General features: G+C 37.0%; 1 long non-coding RNA gene across 1 annotated transcript; it reads left to right on the top strand.

The window, feature by feature from the left end:
• Positions 1–6,733: 6,733 nt before the first annotated feature.
• On the top strand, positions 6,734–15,068 carry LOC147076237 (uncharacterized). The gene is made up of 3 exons (XR_015069571.1): positions 6,734–6,975; positions 11,035–11,181; positions 13,147–15,068. It is a non-coding gene; the product is annotated as an uncharacterized LOC147076237 (long non-coding RNA).
• The last annotated feature ends 815 nt before the right edge of the window (positions 15,069–15,883 follow it).

Genomic DNA, 15,883 nt, shown 5'->3' with positions numbered 1-15,883 from the left:
GTGAAAGGTGCGTTGAAAGGTTCTGAATAATATTGATTACTTTCCGACAATATCTCATCGATAACCAGAAAACGCTGTAGTCTTTAATAGAAGTCTTCACAGAAGCGTTCCTGTCATGGCGGCAATGCGTATTTAAATAGTGTAGCGGCTTTCTTTTTGATGTGACTTCTTCACAATAAACCAAAAGTTCACTAAAAATAATTTTAACATCACTCCCGATCGTTTTATATATATTTTTATTATAAAAAGCATCAAATTACGTAAATTGAAAGATCCGTACACCAATGAAGCGTAACTTGAAATGATAAATTTAGGGGCGATCCTCATTTGAAACGGAAGTATGATTACAATCATAGGAGGAGGGGCTTGTTAGTTCACAGTTTTTACACACGGACAAGAAGTTCTTGTACGACAATAATAACTATATTTTAGATTGACAAGCAATTCGTTTTACTTATAGTATTTGACACACAGTGTTGATAATCGGTTATTGTCTGTTTGTTGGAAGCCAACGGTAAACAAATTACGAAAATAGCCGACATACTGTTAGGTTAGGTTAAAATTCTTGAATTCATGGATTCTCGCCGAAATTTGTTATGAAAATTGCCGCTGTTCCCGCCTGGCTTCCAGTAAACAGGCTTGTACCTAATATTCTACTAATCTACTATAATAAATACATCATAAAAGATCCATTATGTATTGAAACATTAGAATCTTGAAGTTCAAACTTGGAAGCCAACACTATTTTACAACACAATTTTAAACAGTTATACGATTTGTAATATCTTCCACCGATGAGAATGTTTATACTATGAAAGATCGCAATTCAATTTATTACACATATTGAATAAACAGATGTTTTTATTATAAATAACCTCTGAAAAACTAACCTCGGCAGCGTGGCCGGAATCATCGGCATACTCTTGCTTGATGCATGTATTTGACTCCGGGTTATTTCCGTCAAAGGACACATCGAAACAATGTTGCTCAACTGCATTAGGGTTGGAGTCAACAGTTTCACGTTTTACGTCCATTTTACGCATTAAAATCGCTTGTTTTTACAGATTATCTTTATGTTGTCGTAAAAAGCATTCCTGACTGACCAAAATTTGGCATACGTGATAGTAGACAATGAATGCTTACATGCCATACCATAGACAAAAGATAATACTATTATTATTTCCACGCCAATGCATTAAATTTATTATGGAATAGATTGCATTCTTCTGATTCATTTTGATTGACGATTTAAATAACTCGATACCTACTATCTCTTAGAGCTAAAACTATTGTATCTCCACAATATTATATATCTTTATGCCAAACGAGAAGTCCATGCCAAAATATTGTATTTTTCATCAGACAGGTACAATGATTTAGACCATAAATATATTTTACACACTGATAACACTGTAAATAATTTATTATGAAGATTATATTATTGACCTGAATTGAACGAATCAAATGGCACCGATTTGTTTGATTTTGAACCGTTTGGCAGAATGTTCACAGAAACGCTTCTCTGACGACTAATAATTATTGTTTATATTAGCAAACACATTTATTGAAACGTCAACTTGCTATGACATTCTAACCTCCTATCGTCGTCTACAATAATACAAATTTAAAAAACTGTCGTATCATTTATTTTAAATGTGCAAAATATAAAAAATGCTTCATGAATAGGTAGCCATTTAATTTATTTATAAGACTTATAGGTATGACAAAGTTTTTAAACATTATTTTTGACTAAAGCTTTTCATAATAATGAAAGGAGTTTTACCTACCAATAAAACTCTTATTATTCATGTTGACTTTGAAGTCCTTGAGATAGGGTTTGCTCTTTCTTCTTCGCGTGAGGATATATTCTACTAATTTATTTTCCCTTTTCTTGTCGTTGGTCGTTCCTGTTTTTATTTACTGGTCATACCCGCGCGTAATTTTTTTATGTATGTAATTTGGGATTCTTTTGTCTTCATTATGATATGACTCAAGGAACCAGGTAGAAGTTACATGGACTTCAAAGTCAACATGAATAATAAGAGTTTTATTGGTAGGTAAAACTCCTTTCATTATTCGAATTTGACTTTGAAGTCCTTGAGATATCTGTTTGTTATCACCTGGTGTTGGGTATGCCAAATTCCTGTATGTGACAATGATTCATTGACGAGGTAAAAGACCATCGTGACTTTCCATGTATATGGTTGAATAGAGAAGTTAATGGTTTCTTTTCCCCTTCTGATGGTGGTGTATCCATCGTTCTCTGGTAGTTGTCCTGAAATGTTGACTCACTACGCCAGATACCTCTCTTTAAGATTATCATTGGGTATATGTACAGTTTAAGGAAGTCACCACTGAGCGGACACTGTCTGGTGGTTCTTGTACCCCTGCTTCCAACAGTACTGACCTTATCCAATTCCCTATAACTGTCCTGGTGGCTGGTTTTGGTGATTCTCTTGAAGATATAAAAAATTCCGAAATATCCCTACCTTCCCATCTCCTAGGGTTTGACATGCAGACGAGTTTCCGTAACCAGAATAATACTGGGTCGATGTTTTGACACGTGGAAGCGCTTAGCTTCCATTCCGATTGACGATGCTTGGCGGTATTTGTATTTGCGCCAAACATTGGCCATACAATTATGTAGTCACGTTTTTCCACCAATCCATTGTCTACTATTAGTAGTGTGAGGCCATGAACCCTTCGTCCCGATGCGAGAAGAAGCCGAGTAGGTAGCTGTCCTGCGAGAGCTTTCGAATAGGTTGTACTCCACCGGTGTTGTTTTCCTAAGATGATCTACCACTCGTCCTGGATCCCAAACCGGTGGTTTGACGGGTTTCGTTTTATGTACCGAAATTGCCTGTAACATATTGTGTTGTACTACCACGTTGATGCTGATATCTACAATGATAATCGGTTTGCCAAAAGTGGTTATGGCTGACTTATGCACCAGGATGGTGTTGTACGACAAACCCTCTTTGTTGTGCATGTAGCCTAGGTATCTGGCCAATTCCATTCGTTGAGGGCTATTATGATCCATTAGGTTCTTGTTACTCATGTCATTGTCTTCCATTTGTTCCAAGCTGGTTTGTAAGTTTTTAGAGTCGAAGGCCGCCATCTGAAAGTAAGGAGTGCCCTTTCTTCCACCATTCAATTTGATGTTATTTCCACCCCACCCGAAATTAGCCATAGTTAAAGGAACAGGTCCTGGGTCCTTGGAGGTGGACGGTTGGTCTCCATACCTACTAGTGTCGTATGTAGGTGCGGCATTGTATAAGGAGGTACTATCGCCCTTTTTCGTAAGTCCACTCCCCAAAAGCATTATTTCCAGCTCGGTGCCACTAGTAAGTACTTCCCTTTTTCTGAGTTCAGGTGCGCTAGGACTCGTGAAATTAAGTTTGGTGGGGGAAATATTCACGCCAATCTGAAGTCATACACTCGGCTGAAGGCGTCGTGAAACAGCGCGCCACTGTCTGTAACGTCTCGTGACACATACGTTGCAATGACATGTGCTGTTTCGCTTGCGAATAAATCCACCTCGGGAACAGAAACAGGGGGGTGGTTGCGGTGTTGATGAGGTGCCATTCGGTAATGAGTTGTCTGCGGGAGAGATGATCTGCCAAGCAGTTGTGTATAATGTAGTAAACATGATGTTGGCTAGACTGGTAAATACTAGTGTCTGTCGGCATAGGTTTAGGAGGGTGACAGATTTTGTGCCGCCCTCGTTGTTGATGTATGGCACCACTGTTTTGTTGTCTGTCTGCAGAAGCAGATCTGATCCTATGATTGATTGTACCTGAGATTGAATTGCAAACATTTCCTTCCTGTTGGAATGCCATGCCATGGTAACTGGTCTTGTTCCCACGTACCTGATAGGTGGTGTTCATTCAGTTGGGCTCCCTAGCCTGTGTCAGCTGCGTCTGTCATCAGGAAGTGATTGATGTGTGTCAACTCTGAGGAGCCTATCACCTGGAGCCACCACATGATGTCCTGTTAGGCCTGTGGTGGGATTGTCGTCTATTGGCGAGAATGGGACCTCGACAATATTAATGACTGGAGCTTTGTAGCCGTCGGCAATGCAACCTTCCTCGTGGAAGTAGGATGTGAAGTTGAGTCGCCTCAGAAGGGAATGGATATGTGCCTGTCTGAGGGACCAACTGCCTTTTTGTACCTGCATTAGCAGATGGTGACGGAGTGCTACACAATTCTCCGGCTATAGGAACCTCCGCTTGGTGTGTGTGTCCTACGTGATGTCCAGGGACCCTCATTGTTGGCTTGGGTTCAGACAGGATCTTTTAATATTTATTAACCACCCTAAAGACTGTAGGAAGGTTATCCTGTATTCCACCTGAACCGAGACTGTTTCTCGTATTGGTTGGCTACTAAGAAGTCGTCTAGGTAAGTGAATATTCTCAGCCATTCTTTCGTAGGCGTTCGGCGACCCAATTGGTCAGGGATGCCAACATAATCGGAGCGGTTGGCAGCACGAACGGGAGTCACGTGAATTGTAGGAGCTCCCCTTGATAGGCTAGTCGAACAAATCGACGATGTTGAGAAGCCATTGGTACCTGGAGGGACGCCTGGCTTAGATCTATTATTACTAGCCAGTCTTCTGTTTGTAAGACGGCTGCAACCTCGTAATGGTGAATTAGTTTGAATGGCTTTGGCTGTAGGAACGCATTCAAACGCTTTCGGTTGAAAACAGGGCATAGAGCCCCGTCTTTTTTCTTGATCAGAAACAGGGTTGAGAGAAAAACTGGGGGTTTGACCCGCTTCTTCTAGAACCCCTGAGTTCTTTAAGTCCTCGATCTCGAGAGTGACCTCTGCTGATTGTTGCGTTTTAAAATCTTTCCATAAAAGTAAAGAAGGACTTACCAATAGTGGTATCCGCACAAAAGGTATGTGGGCTACGGCTATTATTTTTTACCAATGTTGGGGGGGGGGGTACACTACGCCATCCAGACTCCCCGAAAGTCTCTTAGGCGGTCCCCAATGTTATTGGTCGTCCAGATGCGGTCACCTTCGCTTAGAGTACGGATCCCTGGTGGAGCCCGTACCTCCAATGGAGAACTCCCTTCCCACAGGACGTCGCCCCTTGGGAGTACCCCGGCCATAATTTGAGTTCGAAGGCCTTCCGGGACTTTAAGCTCGGAGGAATCCTTGATAGTGCCTCCCGAGTGAAGGTATCCTTCCGGTAAGGATCTGAGTCATGTTCTCGCAAATTTTATTATGTGTTGTCCCCAAAACCCCCTTCGATTTTTTGGTACAGGCTCATCGCTGTTATGATTTTTTGAGGATTGGTTGCCCAATCCACTAACCCTTGCATACGCTTTCAGAAGCTGTCCCGATGGGAAAACATCGCATTCTGGAGGGCCGCGATGGTCCTCTTCGTCAGATGGTTAGCTGATGACGAGTGGTCGCACCGACGCAACTTGTCATTTAGACCTAACTCTACGACCGAGGGGCAAGAATTGTTTTTTGGGCGTTGTGCCACTCCTTGCTGGTCCCCCTGCTGAAATAAGGTACCTACGTAACGAGGATACCTCAAACATTAGCATCTTAATCGACGCTCGTACCTACGTTGAACTTTTCCTCCTGTAGCAGTTCTGCTTCGCCGTCTGTTGTCCATTGCTTTTAGAATATCCTCCTCACGGTAATTCAGATGTTGCGCCATAATCACTGATCACTTAACGTTCACTTAACTATCACTTAACGTTCGTCCACGATAATTTTTTTGATAATTAGAAACGTCAAATCATAGGCTACATCTGAAACTGTCAAAAGGCAAATCCATAATGAAGACAAAAGAATCCCAAATTACATACATAAAAAAATTTACGCGCGGGTATGACCAGTAAATAAAAACAGGAACGACCAACGACAAGAAAAGGGAAAATAAATTAGTAGAATATATCCTCACGCGAAGAAGAAAGAGCAAACCCTATCTCAAGGACTTCAAAGTCAAATTCGAATAATTGATACTTGTATGATTGTTTTCATATCGACAGTATGATAATTATTGTGACTTAGACGACAATCGAACATATTAAATTGATAAAATTGGTTAGGTATTATAAAGATTATTTCAGTTTGATTTAACACAGTTTGGAGTTTAGAATCTCCGTTACAAAGTATAAATAAAATGAAACTCTTTGTAAAGAAAATATGGCTGGATTTTGGGATAATAAGACCAAAAGCGGCTTCTTCTTCGCGTATGGTTACTAATGAATAATAAGTATTGATTATTTATCTATAATACCTATACATAATTCAAGTAAACTCCTATGGTGTAAATGTCTAAAATATTAATATGAACTTCTCACGATATTATGCTTATGCTTATCAACACTTTGAGAGATTGTACTTAGTCTATGTATCGTCTGAAATGGTTTGACGTTTCATGTCAAACCATTTCTGATGGTCTGAGAACGGTTTGATTTACAATGATACACTGAACCAAACGTCAAATCTCAAACCATTTCCGGTCTACCTTATACTCATACAATTTATACGTATATTGTCTATGGTTTAGTTTGATTTGTTGATTCAGGTTGAAACAATTCGAACCTTTAATGTTTTTGCACTTTATAAAAGAAATATTGCTAGGATGCATAATAATTATTAGGTATAATAATAAGTTGAGATCTATCTATCAAAATAATACGTCATGTTATGTGGCAATATTAATATTATGTTCTGTCTTTTGTCTATGGCAGAAGCAAACATTGTCTACTATCACGGCTGCCAGATACCGTCTTATGAGTCAGTATTGCTCACAGTTCATTAGTGTGACTCGATAATCGTTGAAAACAGACGCTTTCTAAACGAAGAATGGACGTAAAACGTGAAGCGGTTCACTTGAAACCTGATGCAGATGAGAAACATCCGTTCGATGTACCCTCACAGGGAAATATCCCAGAGTTAAATACTTGTATCAAACAAGAGTATGCTGATGATCCCAGCCACGCCGTCGAGGTTAGTTTTTCATAGGTTATTTATTACTTTCTTAGAATAACCAATCTACTAATAATAATGATGCCAAGGGTATAAGTAAACGGAAATAAAGTATATTTCCGAAAGAATTATGTACTTACCTAGTCATTTCGGATAATAGAGGCAGCCAGGTTGACTGTTCTTCAGAGTAGATCACGATATTCTAATGGAAAAAAACTCCAACTAATTAGATTGTCTGATCGATTTCTCAGGTTATTCGGGAGTTATTTTAAGAATCGTAACAATACGTATCGTACGGCCTTTTTCAGTCACAGACATTTGAAAGATTTTCTGGTGCGCCTCAGGGCTCAAACTTGGGACCATTGCTGTTCACGATTTTTATAAATGACATTGGTAATTAAAAATGCAATGTTTTTGTTGTTTACTGATGACTTGAAACTCTTCATGGAAGTTGTCACCTTGGACGATTGTCGTCAACTCCAACTTGATATAGATAATATCATCTCTGTTCTGGCAGAACACACTAACTGGAGAATACTAGTTTCGAGTAATTTGACTTTGAAGTTTTTAAAATGTTTGAAATGGTCTATCATGTGAGTTTATTAAGTAATCGTAAAAATGATGACTTTAAAATAAAGACTGTTTATTTATTAAGAAGGTTGAAGTAAAAAATAAAGTAAAATTTTCTTTTTTTATGTTTATTTTATTTGTTTATAAAAAACGAATTAGTGTTTTTTGCCAGAACACATTTTGTCTTTTTCAGCGGTACTGATTACACTAAGTGTTATTTAGTGTTTTCTGTCAGGAGAAAAATGCAGAATATTCTTAAGCCATTGTCATAGTTTTAAGGAGAAATTTTAGTACGCAAAATTATCTAGGTATTTTTATAAAAAAAATGAGATAGATACATACTGCAATAGTATATTCTTATAGAGCGTAGAGATTATCAGTAGGTACATGTGTAAATAATGACAAGTAGAAGACATATTAATAAAGGGAATTTCAGAGTAACCATAATTGGTGGAAAAGTAGCATCGTTAGAGTCATCATCATCAGTCTGAATCAATACACTGCTGGATAAAGCCCTCTCCAAGCTGATTCCACTTCTCTCGGTCCTGTGCGTTGCATTGCCACGTACTTTCGCAGTACTTAACCATTTCATCGATCAAGCGGTCTCTAGGTCTATTTTGCGGACGTTTTGTACTTCTTGGGTACCACTGGATGACTATATTTGTCTATCGGTTGTCCCTTTTTCGAGCTATGTATCCAGCCCATTTCGATTTGTAGTTTTTAGAGAACACTATTACATCGCAAATCCTTGTCTGTTTTCTTATACAATCATTCCGCTTTTTGTCATTTCGCGTTATGCCCACATGCACCTCTCTATACCACGCTGTGCTACTATAAGTTTCTGGGTCTCTCCTTTACTTAGTGTCCATGTTTCACACTCACTTGTGATTACGGGAAGCACACAATGGTTTAACATTTTGCGCTTAAGGCACGGGTCATTTTTGAAGACATTATTCAAACGGTCAAAAGTTTTTCAGCCCAGCATCACTTTGCGAACAATTTCATCGAATATACATCCACCTACAGACACCTTGTTGTCCCATAAAATATCAATTGAGTTACTGCATATGGCTCTTGCAGACGAATCATAAAATAAATTGCATCTCTCATAATTATTACGAAAAAGTGTTTCAGCAGTGGCTTAATAGAAAATTAACCATGTGCATGTAGTCAAGTTAGTTGGTGATTCGTGAAAGGCATGACCACTTCTACGACTGGAAACATGACCTGGTTTCCTATTGCCACGGGTAGATATATCACAAATGAAACAACTGCGTCTTTCATCTTAGAAGAGTCACGTGAGCTTTGTTAGTAGAAGCACATATTGAATTCGTAGTTAATTCGAACACGAAGTTCGGTATACAGAGGGGTGGAGCCCATATGAGTCACGACCTTCAGCCATGAAGTTTCTACTATGAAGAAGAAGAATGATGCTAACACCAAAGTAACCAATACACTGGCAGGATACAATGGCACCATGCCTATATTCTTGACAATGGCCAGCGTTAAATAATATAAGTCATACTGCGTCTCTCATATACATACAAAACTAAGATGCTCACACAGTGTAATTATAGTTCCAAGTTAAGTAGTGAGGAGTTGGATTCACGACTACTTCTGATGATGCTACCGTGACTTTTCGTTTATTACTTGCTATCGTCTTAGGTAGACGAATTACAAAATAGACCGTGTAGGTATATCATATTGTACAGGTGAATCAGAGGTGCGCTTGCTGTGCTGTGAGGAGTGAGAGCCACATCGACTCTTTGGCATGGTGCTATATCTTTTCGTGTATACTATCGTCTCAGGTAGACAAATTGCAAAACAAACTTTATATGATTCCGACGAATCCGATGTACGCGCTAGATTCTCATCAAGTACCAAGTTACGGAGGTGAGGATTGGAAGTCACTACCACTTCTCGACCTGGTACCATAACCTTTCGTGTATACTACGAGTATCATCTCAAGTAAACAAATCACAGAAGAAAGTATGTCTCTCTGATTATGTATACGGGTTGTTAGGTAACGCACCTGGACTACATGTAAATAATCTTTTTAATGTATTTTATACATCAGTGGCTTGTTGTCGATTTTGATTATAAAATAATAAATGAATAAATAAAAGGAGTATGATGATTAAAAGCAACATTTATAATTTTATTGCTAATCAGGCTCTTTCAATCTCTCAGATCATATTGTTGTAGAATGTAGAGAATATAGACACTAAGTCGCTTGCCAGTATAAGGTGAAAAGAAAAAATGGTTCTGGCAGAAAACACTAACTCAATTAGTTGTTACTTCCAGGCAACATTTCGTAATTTTTCATTTAGTGCGTTTGCACAAAACTGTTTTCAAGTAAATGTATATTTTATAAAAATTAGTGTGTTTTTCCAGACGGTAAAGTTTGAAATAAGGAACATTTTGTTATACCATATCAATATGTCATTTTTTCGAATTAGTGTCTTCTGCCAAAACAGTGACGATATATTATATTGCGGCAGACGTAACAAACTGGACTTCAATATTGATAAATGCAATGTTTTATCGTTTACTAAAGCCTCAGGAGTATTGTTTTTCTAGTATTCGATGTATGGCAAAATTCTTTTGCAAATATCATCTGCAAGAGATCTTGGAATTACGTTTGGCAGTAAACTGACGTTCAGTGGTCATATAGATACCATTTGTAAAAAGGCGCTAAAGATGTTGAGCTTTGTCTTGCGTACTTCCCGGGTCTTTTCGGATGTTACGATACCTACTAAAAATTCTCTATAACTCCTTCGATAGAAGCAGACTTGAGAATGGGTCTATCGTTTGGGCCCCGCATCAGTTGAAGTACGGCCTTATGGTGGAGAGTCCAAAAGAAATTTTTGAGGCCCCTTTACTTTCAGCTTTATGGATATTATCCGTGACTGTATCCGACTGATTTTCTCTTAGGTATGCTTACATACTGTAGCTTAAAATATAGAAGGATTCTTGATTTAGCTACATATTTTTTCAGACTTATACGCGGCGTAAATGTGAACTCTGCCATTCTTAGTGGTTTTGGTTTCTGTGTCTCTGATAATTACTTAAGAAATCGAGGGCATCCGTTGTTTGTTCTCCCAAGGCGCAGAACTAGCTTATGCCATTAGTAATGCCAATTGGGAGGGCAATAACTATGTTTAATGACATCGCTTCGGATATTTGTTATTATTATTATTCGGATATTATTATAAAAATTTGATTTGATTTGATAATATTATCATTTTGTTTTATTTTAACTTAATTTATAATATGTATGAATTGACATTGACAATTCAAACATTATCGCAGATTGCAATATGCCTGTTGTCATTATATTTTAAAATACTCGTTCTTATTGAAGTTTGGCATTAGATAACGACAGACACACCATGTCCACATTGCAAAGTGTAAGAGCTGAGACCCCTCAAGTGTGTGGTCTAGCTTCACACGTATTGTCGGTCTTCTTAAAAATATTCTTGATTTTTAACATAATATTTTGTTTTTCAGAATATTGTTTCAGACCCGACAATAATAACATTGAAGTCAAACACCCAGCTTATAGAGATAAAGACTGAGTTTATTGAAGATGTAAAATCCCCATTAAATTATGAACATCAGCAACAAGGTTGTTCTTATTCGGAGCGAGTGGATCGGGTAGGTACTTTTATTTTAAATACTGATAGAAATACTGATCGTGTAAGAGATGGAATAAACCGACAACACTACATAATCACATACACGAACACGAATCCATACATAATCAGTAATACCAGTGACAACAAAATCTTCGAATACAAATTTCTTTTTTTTTTTTACCATATCCAATCTTAATAGGATCATAGTGTGCCTCCAAAAAGTAGAGGTTTGTGCCTATTAACAGATTTTTTACGAGAAATGGATGTTGCCACGTGCTGAACCTATGAGGTCCATACTCTGAGACTACAAACAGAAACAGAAAAAATTAATATTTGCCAGACCTAGGATTCGTACCTGGACCCACGATATTATAGGTCCACAATTAAGCCGCTCGACCATGGTAGGCCCACTACTAATACCTAATACAATAACTAAGTGTTGATGATTTCGTTTTTTCATTTTACCTTTGTATATACTTAATGGGTTTTATAGTTTTCTTGTCAGTTGTGCAACAATTTAAAAACTACTAGATCAATATTTTATAGGTATACTTCTCGAATAGCACACTGCGTAATGTAGTCGAATAGCCGCGGAGGGATGTTAAAATAAGGTGGGGGAAGACGATGCATCGCCACTTGCTAAAGTGATCAGATAAACTATAACTGCTGAAGTAGTTTAACCGTCGTATATTCCATTAATTTAACATATGTCTTGATTTTACAACGTGGATAAAAGAGAAGCGATGTTTGATTAATAATAACAAAACGAACTGCTTGAACACCGTTCAATGTCCAAGTCCTACGAACATTTTGTTTGCTAAGGTTTTTATCTGCCAACGTTTTGGCCATTCCAAATTCCATGTACGCGACGTACTTACCCCTCGGTTGTCACCCTTTTCTTACAACATGCAGTACTTTCACCTTACTCATGCTTCTTCATGCGGTGGCTGCAGGCGAAATAAAATCCCGCACATGATGTCCGTTATAGAAACACCTCCTACCAGATTTTCCAAAACCGATAGTAGGCTGCATCCTTATCAAATAAACGATTAGTATTATTTTAAAGTGTATTTATAAATAAATTATTGTAGTTTCAGAAGGTCACTTAACAATCCGATATTAATTTTTATGTAGTTGATTTCAAAGAGGGGTATGTTGAAGACACAATAAGCCAAAGCATTCATGAGATTTCAAAACCCACACCAGTAAATGAGTAGGTACACAATATTCTAAGAAACTTGAACAATGTATGTACGAACTGATATGGAGAAGTTTTGTAAGAGGTTTTTTTCATTTCTGAAATCACATATCGGGGCAAGTGAATAATAAGGTTAATTTTTTTCTTTTCACACGAGGACATAAATGTAGATGATATGGTTACTTTAAAAAAATTGAAAGTTTATTTAAATAATTGTCAATATGTCACGTGCACTTTGTTATTATTAGGTTTCTACTGTTTTATTAATTGACTGAACTACGGATTTGAGGAATGTGAATACAAGATTTTTTTATCCTTTTTGCACGAGGTATAGGGTAATGACTGACAAAGTTTAATATGAACTATTTTTATATCGGATGTTAATAGCCTACGTCTATCCTTCGCCACTAATATTTGATAAAAAATAGATGGGAGGCTGGTGTTTTATTATGAATCCCCATAAGATGAATTGAAAACATGTAGCCAGATTCCGTATAAGTGCTATCTTGAAGTCTTACGCATACCTTATAAATGGGCATCGGATGATAATTTATATAGTGTTGGGAACATAATCAATCATCTGAAATTATATATTTAGGATCCATGCGTATTTATTTCTAATAAACATGCTGATATAACTTTTCAACACACCCATTCTTTCTCCAAATTCTACCCTCTCTGTATTTAAATACTCCTACATATCTTTAAGGTGTCTGATTTTTTTTATATTATTCTCTGATATAACTACATATGTTGTTTAATGCAATATACTCCACGTTCTTTTAGTTGATTCCTGCAACTACTGCCATGACATATTCCGCTTGTCTTGGATTGCCAGAGAAGATCTTAGAAGTCCAGGAGCCATACGATGAAATACAGATTGACTATCAAGACATTAAAAAAGAGTTGAGGCTTAAGCATACACAATCTAACGTCACAGATCCCAAATTATTCGTAGCATTAATAAAGTTGGAAAAAAAATCGTTTAATAACGAAAATTTTGCGTGCTGTTTTTGTTTTGATTTTTTTGCATCGTTATCTCTATTAAAGCTTCACAAAGCGTGGCATAAGAAATCAATACCGGATAAAACGGAGAATTACAAAATCATTCAATCTAATTTGAAAAATCTAAACATAATAAATCATTCGGGTAAAAAGCCATTTATATGTGACCAATGTGATTACTCTTGTTTACACTCTAGTTATATGAAAATACACATAATGACTCATTCTGGTGAAAAGCCATTTAAATGTGACCAATGTGAATACTCTTGTATAACATCTAATAAGATGAAAGTACACAGAATGACTCATTCTGGTGAAAAGCCATTTAAATGTGATCAATGTGATTTTTCTTGTAGACAATCCGGTACGATGAAATTTCACAAAATGACACATTCTGGTGAAAAGCCATTTCAATGTGACCATTGTGAATACTCTTGTATAACATCTAATAAGATGATAGTACACAGAATGACTCATTCTGGTGAAAAGCCATTTAAATGTGATCAATGTGATTTTTCTTGTAGACAATCCGGTACGATGAAATTCCACAAAATGACACATTCTGGTGAAAAGCCATTTCAATGTGACCAATGTGAATACTCTTGTATAACATCTAATAAGATGATAGTACACAGAATGACTCATTCTGGTGAAAAGCCATTTAAATGTGGGCAGTGTAGTTTTTCATGTATTACATCCACAAGTTTAAAAATACACAAAATGACTCATTCTGGTGAAAAGCCATTTAAATGTGACCATTGTGATTACTCTTGTACACAATCTTGCAACCTAAAAAGACACAAGATGTCGCATTCTGGTGAAAAGCCATTTAAATGTGATCAATGTGATTTCTCTTGTATACAATCCGGTGCGATGAAATTCCACAAAATGACTCATTCTGGTGAAAAGCCATTTAAATGTGACCAATGTGAATACTCTTGTATAACATCTAATAAGATGAAAGTACACAGAATGACTCATTCTAGTGAAAAGCCATTTAAATGTAATCAATGTGATTTTTCTTGTAGACAATCCGGTGTGATGAAATTCCACAAAATGACACATTCTGGTGAAAAGCCATTTCAATGTGACCATTGTGAATACTCTTGTATAACATCTAATATGATGAAAGTACACAGAATAACTCATTCTGGTGAAAAGCCATTTAAATGTGGGCAGTGTAGTTACTCATGTATAAGATCCACAAGTTTAAAAATACACAAAATGACTCATTCTGGTGAAAAGCCATTTCAATGTGACCAATGTAAATACTCTAGTATAACATCTAATAAGATGATAGTACACAGAAGAACTCATTCTGGTGAAAAGCCATTTAAATGTGGGCAGTGTAGTTTTTCATGTATTACATCCACAAGTTTAAAAATACACAAAATGACTCATTCTGGTGAAAAGCCATTTAAATGTGACCATTGTGATTACTCTTGCAGACAAACTAGCAACCTAAAAAGACACAAAATGTCGCATTCTGGTGTAAAGCAAAGTTAATGGAATTACTCATGTGTACGATCTGATATACTTAGATCGAATAACATGACTCATTTTGTTGAAAACCAATAAAAATGTAAATTGCTCGTACATATAATCTTAACCTGAAAATCCGCATCTGGCGAAAAGCAATTTACCTTATATTACTGACAAAAAATCGAATAATTACTTAATAATTTTTCAACACATACAATAGCAAAAAAAAACAAAAAAAATGAATATAAAGATAATTAATTACAATTTTCAAAATAGTAATGATTGAGGTTTTCACGATTGTTTTTTATCGTAATTGATTTTTGGGTTTCCACCGTGTGTCCTTCTTTACTCGACGTTTCGGGCTCGTTGCAGAGGCCATTATCGAGAGATGATATGTTTTATGATGAAAATGTATGTACATCTAAACGTTGCTCTAAGAATGCCAAAAGGAAACCAATTAGCTAAGAGCAAACGTTGCTCAGAGTAATCTGTCAAGCGTTACGACCAGGGTAACCGGATACCGGCTCGAATATTGGATTTCGCTGATACTGCCAGAAGCCATGACGTTTTTAACCGTAATCCATCATCCCTATTAATATTTTCAGGGTTTCTATGGATTTCAATGGCCTCCTTTACCAATCGTGCGAATGTCGGCAATTGCTAAGCACTCGATGGATACAGGACACAAATTTGACTTTGAAACCAAGATATAGGGTCGGAATAAAGGATATTTCGCATATTGGTAAAGGAGGCCATTGAAATCCATAGAAGCCCTGAAAATATGAATAGGGATGATGGATTACGCTTAAAAACGTCATGGCTTCCGGCAGTATCAGCGAAATCCAATATTCGAGCCGATATCTTTGTTCGTAACGACTGACAGATTACTCTGAGCAACGTTTGCTCTTAGCTAATCGATTTCCTTTTGACATTCTTAGAGCAACGTTTACATTTACATACATACATTACATTTTCATCATAAAACATATCATGTCTTGATAATGGCCTCTGCAACGAGCCCGAAACGTCGAGTAAA

Source organism: Rhyacophila brunnea, unplaced genomic scaffold (genome assembly GCF_057557595.1).
Source record: "Rhyacophila brunnea isolate RB1 unplaced genomic scaffold, BYU_Rbru_1.0 scaffold_13, whole genome shotgun sequence".
In the NCBI taxonomy this organism is placed as follows: Eukaryota; Metazoa; Arthropoda; class Insecta; order Trichoptera; family Rhyacophilidae; genus Rhyacophila; species Rhyacophila brunnea.
The sequence above is the reverse complement of the archived record's forward strand: the minus strand, read 5'-3'. Positions and strand labels throughout refer to the sequence as shown.